A 7,500-nucleotide genomic window follows, 5' to 3' on the forward strand; every position below is an offset into this window, starting at 1 on the left:
TTTTTTTAACGCCTCTCATTTTTTCTGTGACCCTTTGGGTTATGCCATTTGACCAAGCAACCAGTATTCTTAGTTTACTGGTTCGATTCCTGCTATGGGATTGCCACTTTTTCTGTAATAATTCACGCATTGAAAGGTCGACACAAGCCATGCATACAGTCAGTCTAGCTTGGATTTGCTCTTTGCAGCAAAAAATGCTGACCACAATAGATTTTGGACATTCATTCCATTCTTTTGCTCAATACTCCATTTGAATTCATATCACAAATCATTTTTACTTTTGACTTTTAACTATTTGGTTTCAAAGGATCCAAAACCCCCTTCCTTTATATCTGACGTTTTTTGGTACTGAGTAGATACAGTTCTGGCTGTCTAGTCAAGATGGAGACAAAATATCTAAAGCATAGTGCCCCAAGTGAGGATCGAACTCACGACCTTCAGATCATGAGACTGACGCGCTACCTACTGCGCTAACGAGGCAAGCTTCTAGCAAGGATGTGCCAAACTTACTTACTCAAAGCAATTAAGTTCTTCTTTTTTCACATTGAGAACGTCTTGAGAGACCAACTCTTCCCATATGGTCTAGCGGTTAGGATTCCTGGTTTTCACCCAGGCGGCCCGGGTTTGACTCCCGGTATGGGAATGCTGCTTTTTCTGTACTATCTCTGAAATTCAAAGGCAGACACTGTTGTTTGCATAAAAAAGCATTCAGGTAAAATTTGCACTTTGCAGCTAAATTTGCAAAACGTTAGGGTCTTGGCACTTCATTTCTAACTCTAGCACAACACATTTATAGGTTTCATAGCTCAAACTATTCTCAACTATTTTTTTTTACTTCAAAATGTCGAGGAACTCAACAACTCGTATGGCCTGTCCTTTGGCCTCCAATTTCCATTCTAATCTGTAGAATTTAACAACTGAATGGCAAAGTTCTCAAGCTCCCTAGTCAAAGAAAAGAGTGAACTGTACCCTATCTGAGGGAAAACCTCATAACCATCAGAATAAGCCACTAGCTCCTAACTACTGTTCAAATGAGTCAAGTTTAAACTGTTGAAAGGAAAAAAAAAATTAATCAAAGCAACACTTTTTTTTTTTTTTTTTTTTTTTTTTTTTAACGCCTCTCATTTTTTCTGTGACCCTTTGGGTTATCCCATTTGACCAAGCAACCAGTATTCTTAGTTTACTGGTTCGATTCCTGCTATGGGATTGCCACTTTTTCTGTAATAATTCACGCATTGAAAGGTCGACACAAGCCATGCATACAGTCAGTCTAGCTTGGATTTGCTCTTTGCAGCAAAAAATGCTGACCACAATAGATTTTGGACATTCATTCCATTCTTTTGCTCAATACTCCATTTGAATTCATATCACAAATCATTTTTACTTTTGACTTTTAACTATTTGGTTTCAAAGGATCCAAAACCCCCTTTCTTTATATCTGACGTTTTTTGGTACTGAGTAGATACAGTTCTGGCTGTCTAGTCAAGATGGAGACAAAATATCTAAAGCATAGTGCCCCGTGTGAGGATCGAACTCACGACCTTCAGATTATGAGACTGACGCGCTACCTACTGCGCTAACGAGGCAAGCTTCTAGCAAGGATGTGCCAAACTTACTTACTCAAAGCAATTAAGTTCTTCTTTTTTCACATTGAGAACGTCTTGAGAGAACAACTCTTCCCATATGGTCTAGCGGTTAGGATTCCTGGTTTTCACACAGGCGGCCCGGGTTCGACTCCCGGTATGGGAATGCTGCTTTTTCTGTACTATCTCTGAAATTCAAAGGCAGACACTGTTGTTTGCATAAAAAAGCATTCAGGTAAAATTTGCACTTTGCAGCCAAATTTGCAAAACGTTAGGGTCTTGGCACTTCATTTCTAACTCTAGCACAACACATTTATAGGTTTCATAGCTCAAACTATTCTCAACTATTTTTTTTTACTTCAAAATGTCGAGGAACTCAACAACTCGTATGGCCTGTCCTTTGGCCTCCAATTTCCATTCTAATCTGTAGAATTTAACAACTGAATGGCAAAGTTCTCAAGCTCCCTAGTCAAAGAAAAGAGTGAACTGTACCCTATCTGAGGGAAAACCTCATAACCATCAGAATAAGCCACTAGCTCCTAACTACTGTTCAAATGAGTCAAGTTTAAACTGTTGAAAGGAAAAAAAAATTTAATCAAAGCAACACTTTTTTTTTTTTTTTTTTTTTAACGCCTCTCATTTTTTCTGTGACCCTTTGGGTTATCCCATTTGACCAAGCAACCAGTATTCTTAGTTTACTGGTTCGATTCCTGCTATGGGATTGCCACTTTTTCTGTAATAATTCACGCATTGAAAGGTCGACACAAGCCATGCATACAGTCAGTCTAGCTTGGATTTGCTCGTTGCAGCAAAAAATGCTGACCACAATAGATTTTGGACATTCATTCCATTCTTTTGCTCAATACTCCATTTGAATTCATATCACAAATCATTTTTACTTTTGACTTTTAACTATTTGGTTTCAAAGGATCCAAAACCCCCTTCCTTTATATCTGACGTTTTTTGGTACTGAGTAGATACAGTTCTGGCTGTCTAGTCAAGATGGAGACAAAATATCTAAAGCATAGTGCCCCGTGTGAGGATCGAACTCACGACCTTCAGATTATGAGACTGACGCGCTACCTACTGCGCTAACGAGGCAAGCTTCTAGCAAGGATGTGCCAAACTTACTTACTCAAAGCAATTAAGTTCTTCTTTTTTCACATTGAGAACGTCTTGAGAGAACAACTCTTCCCATATGGTCTAGCGGTTAGGATTCCTGGTTTTCACCCAGGCGGCCCGGGTTCGACTCCTGGTATGGGAATGCTGCTTTTTCTGTACTATCTCTGAAATTCAAAGGCAGACACTGTTGTTTGCATAAAAAAGCATTCAGGTAAAATTTGCACTTTGCAGCCAAATTTGCAAAACGTTAGGGTCTTGGCACTTCATTTCTAACTCTAGCACAACACATTTATAGGTTTCATAGCTCAAACTATTCTCAACTATTTTTTTTTACTTCAAAATGTCGAGGAACTCAACAACTCGTATGGCCTGTCCTTTGGCCTCCAATTTCCATTCTAATCTGTAGAATTTAACAACTGAATGGCAAAGTTCTCAAGCTCCCTAGTCAAAGAAAAGAGTGAACTGAACCCTATCTGAGGGAAAACCTCATAACCATCAGAATAAGCCACTAGCTCCTAACTACTGTTCAAATGAGTCAAGTTTAAACTGTTGAAAGGAAAAAAAATTTAATCAAAGCAACACTTTTTTTTTTTTTTTTTTAACGCCTCTCATTTTTTCTGTGACCCTTTGGGTTATGCCATTTGACCAAGCAACCAGTATTCTTAGTTTACTGGTTCGATTCCTGCTATGGGATTGCCACTTTTTCTGTAATAATTCACGCATTGAAAGGTCGACACAAGCCATGCATACAGTCAGTCTAGCTTGGATTTGCTCTTTGCAGCAAAAAATGCTGACCACAATAGATTTTGGACATTCATTCCATTCTTTTGCTCAATACTCCATTTGAATTCATATCACAAATCATTTTTACTTTTGACTTTTAACTATTTGGTTTCAAAGGATCCAAAACCCCCTTCCTTTATATCTGACGTTTTTCGGTACTGAGTAGATACAGTTCTGGCTGTCTAGTCAAGATGGAGACAAAATATCTAAAGCATAGTGCCCCGTGTGAGGATCGAACTCACGACCTTCAGATCATGAGACTGACGCGCTACCTACTGCGCTAACGAGGCAAGCTTCTAGCAAGGATGTGCCAAACTTACTTACTCAAAGCAATTAAGTTCTTCTTTTTTCACATTGAGAACGTCTTGAGAGAACAACTCTTCCCATATGGTCTAGCGGTTAGGATTCCTGGTTTTCACCCAGGCGGCCCGGGTTCGACTCTCGGTATGGGAATGCTGCTTTTTCTGTACTATCTCTGAAATTCAAAGGCAGACACTGTTGTTTGCATAAAAAAGCATTCAGGTAAAATTTGCACTTTGCAGCCAAATTTGCAAAACGTTAGGGTCTTGGCACTTCATTTCTAACTCTAGCACAACACATTTATAGGTTTCATAGCTCAAACTATTCTCAACTATTTTTTTTTACTTCAAAATGTCGAGGAACTCAACAACTCGTATGGCCTGTCCTTTGGCCTCCAATTTCCATTCTAATCTGTAGAATTTAACAACTGAATGGCAAAGTTCTCAAGCTCCCTAGTCAAAGAAAAGAGTGAACTGTACCCTATCTGAGGGAAAACCTCATAACCATCAGAATAAGCCACTAGCTCCTAACTACTGTTCAAATGAGTCAAGTTTAAACTGTTGAAAGGAAAAAAAAATTTAATCAAAGCAACACTTTTTTTTTTTTTTTTTTTTTTTAACGCCTCTCATTTTTTCTGTGACCCTTTGGGTTATCCCATTTGACCAAGCAACCAGTATTCTTAGTTTACTGGTTCGATTCCTGCTATGGGATTGCCACTTTTTCTGTAATAATTCACGCATTGAAAGGTCGACACAAGCCATGCATACAGTCAGTCTAGCTTGGATTTGCTCTTTGCAGCAAAAAATGCTGACCACAATAGATTTTGGACATTCATTCCATTCTTTTGCTCAATACTCCATTTGAATTCATATCACAAATCATTTTTACTTTTGACTTTTAACTATTTGGTTTCAAAGGATCCAAAACCCCCTTCCTTTATATCTGACGTTTTTTGGTACTGAGTAGATACAGTTCTGGCTGTCTAGTCAAGATGGAGACAAAATATCTAAAGCATAGTGCCCCGAGTGAGGATCGAACTCACGACCTTCAGATCATGAGACTGACGCGCTACCTACTGCGCTAACGAGGCAAGCTTCTAGCAAGGATGTGCCAAACTTACTTACTCAAAGCAATTAAGTTCTTCTTTTTTCACATTGAGAACGTCTTGAGAGACCAACTCTTCCCATATGGTCTAGCGGTTAGGATTCCTGGTTTTCACCCAGGCGGCCCGGGTTCGACTCCCGGTATGGGAATGCTGCTTTTTCTGTACTATCTCTGAAATTCAAAGGCAGACACTGTTGTTTGCATAAAAAAGCATTCAGGTAAAATTTGCACTTTGCAGCCAAATTTGCAAAACGTTAGGGTCTTGGCACTTCATTTCTAACTCTAGCACAACACATTTATAGGTTTCATAGCTCAAACTATTCTCAACTATTTTTTTTTACTTCAAAATGTCGAGGAACTCAACAACTCGTATGGCCTGTCCTTTGGCCTCCAATTTCCATTCTAATCTGTAGAATTTAACAACTGAATGGCAAAGTTCTCAAGCTCCCTAGTCAAAGAAAAGAGTGAACTGTACCCTATCTGAGGGAAAACCTCATAACCATCAGAATAAGCCACTAGCTCCTAACTACTGTTCAAATGAGTCAAGTTTAAACTGTTGAAAGGAAAAAAAAAATTAATCAAAGCAACACTTTTTTTTTTTTTTTTTTAACGCCTCTCATTTTTTCTGTGACCCTTTGGGTTATCCCATTTGACCAAGCAACCAGTATTCTTAGTTTACTGGTTCGATTCCTGCTATGGGATTGCCACTTTTTCTGTAATAATTCACGCATTGAAAGGTCGACACAAGCCATGCATACAGTCAGTCTAGCTTGGATTTGCTCTTTGCAGCAAAAAATGCTGACCACAATAGATTTTGGACATTCATTCCATTCTTTTGCTCAATACTCCATTTGAATTCATATCACAAATCATTTTTACTTTTGACTTTTAACTATTTGGTTTCAAAGGATCCAAAACCCCCTTCCTTTATATCTGACGTTTTTTGGTACTGAGTAGATACAGTTCTGGCTGTCTAGTCAAGATGGAGACAAAATATCTAAAGCATAGTGCCCCGTGTGAGGATCGAACTCACGACCTTCAGATTATGAGACTGACGCGCTACCTACTGCGCTAACGAGGCAAGCTTCTAGCAAGGATGTGCCAAACTTACTTACTCAAAGCAATTAAGTTCTTCTTTTTTCACATTGAGAACGTCTTGAGAGAACAACTCTTCCCATATGGTCTAGCGGTTAGGATTCCTGGTTTTCACCCAGGCGGCCCGGGTTCGACTCCCGGTATGGGAATGCTGCTTTTTCTGTACTATCTCTGAAATTCAAAGGCAGACACTGTTGTTTGCATAAAAAAGCATTCAGGTAAAATTTGCACTTTGCAGCCAAATTTGCAAAACGTTAGGGTCTTGGCACTTCATTTCTAACTCTAGCACAACACATTTATAGGTTTCATAGCTCAAACTATTCTCAACTATTTTTTTTTACTTCAAAATGTCGAGGAACTCAACAACTCGTATGGCCTGTCCTTTGGCCTCCAATTTCCATTCTAATCTGTAGAATTTAACAACTGAATGGCAAAGTTCTCAAGCTCCCTAGTCAAAGAAAAGAGTGAACTGTACCCTATCTGAGGGAAAACCTCATAACCATCAGAATAAGCCACTAGCTCCTAACTACTGTTCAAATGAGTCAAGTTTAAACTGTTGAAAGGAAAAAAAAATTTAATCAAAGCAACACTTTTTTTTTTTTTTTTTTTTTAACGCCTCTCATTTTTTCTGTGACCCTTTGGGTTATCCCATTTGACCAAGCAACCAGTATTCTTAGTTTACTGGTTCGATTCCTGCTATGGGATTGCCACTTTTTCTGTAATAATTCACGCATTGAAAGGTCGACACAAGCCATGCATACAGTCAGTCTAGCTTGGATTTGCTCTTTGCAGCAAAAAATGCTGACCACAATAGATTTTGGACATTCATTCCATTCTTTTGCTCAATACTCCATTTGAATTCATATCACAAATCATTTTTACTTTTGACTTTTAACTATTTGGTTTCAAAGGATCCAAAACCCCCTTCCTTTATATCTGACGTTTTTTGGTACTGAGTAGATACAGTTCTGGCTGTCTAGTCAAGATGGAGACAAAATATCTAAAGCATAGTGCCCCGTGTGAGGATCGAACTCACGACCTTCAGATTATGAGACTGACGCGCTACCTACTGCGCTAACGAGGCAAGCTTCTAGCAAGGATGTGCCAAACTTACTTACTCAAAGCAATTAAGTTCTTCTTTTTTCACATTGAGAACGTCTTGAGAGAACAACTCTTCCCATATGGTCTAGCGGTTAGGATTCCTGGTTTTCACCCAGGCGGCCCGGGTTCGACTCCTGGTATGGGAATGCTGCTTTTTCTGTACTATCTCTGAAATTCAAAGGCAGACACTGTTGTTTGCATAAAAAAGCATTCAGGTAAAATTTGCACTTTGCAGCCAAATTTGCAAAACGTTAGGGTCTTGGCACTTCATTTCTAACTCTAGCACAACACATTTATAGGTTTCATAGCTCAAACTATTCTCAACTATTTTTTTTTACTTCAAAATGTCGAGGAACTCAACAACTCGTATGGCCTGTCCTTTGGCCTCCAATTTCCATTCTAATCTGTAGAA

General features: G+C 38.9%; 2 non-coding genes across 2 annotated transcripts; both read left to right on the forward strand.

The window, feature by feature from the left end:
• Positions 1–4,969: 4,969 nt before the first annotated feature.
• TRNAE-UUC (transfer RNA glutamic acid (anticodon UUC)) lies at positions 4,970–5,041 on the forward strand. The gene has a single exon. It is a non-coding gene; the product is annotated as a tRNA-Glu (tRNA).
• Positions 5,042–6,064: 1,023 nt separating this feature from the next.
• On the forward strand, positions 6,065–6,136 carry TRNAE-UUC (transfer RNA glutamic acid (anticodon UUC)). Its single transcript has one exon. It is a non-coding gene; the product is annotated as a tRNA-Glu (tRNA).
• Positions 6,137–7,500: the final 1,364 nt, after the last annotated feature.

This window comes from Anomaloglossus baeobatrachus, chromosome 4 (assembly GCF_048569485.1).
Source record: "Anomaloglossus baeobatrachus isolate aAnoBae1 chromosome 4, aAnoBae1.hap1, whole genome shotgun sequence".
NCBI lineage: Eukaryota > Metazoa > Chordata > Amphibia > Anura > Aromobatidae > Anomaloglossus > Anomaloglossus baeobatrachus.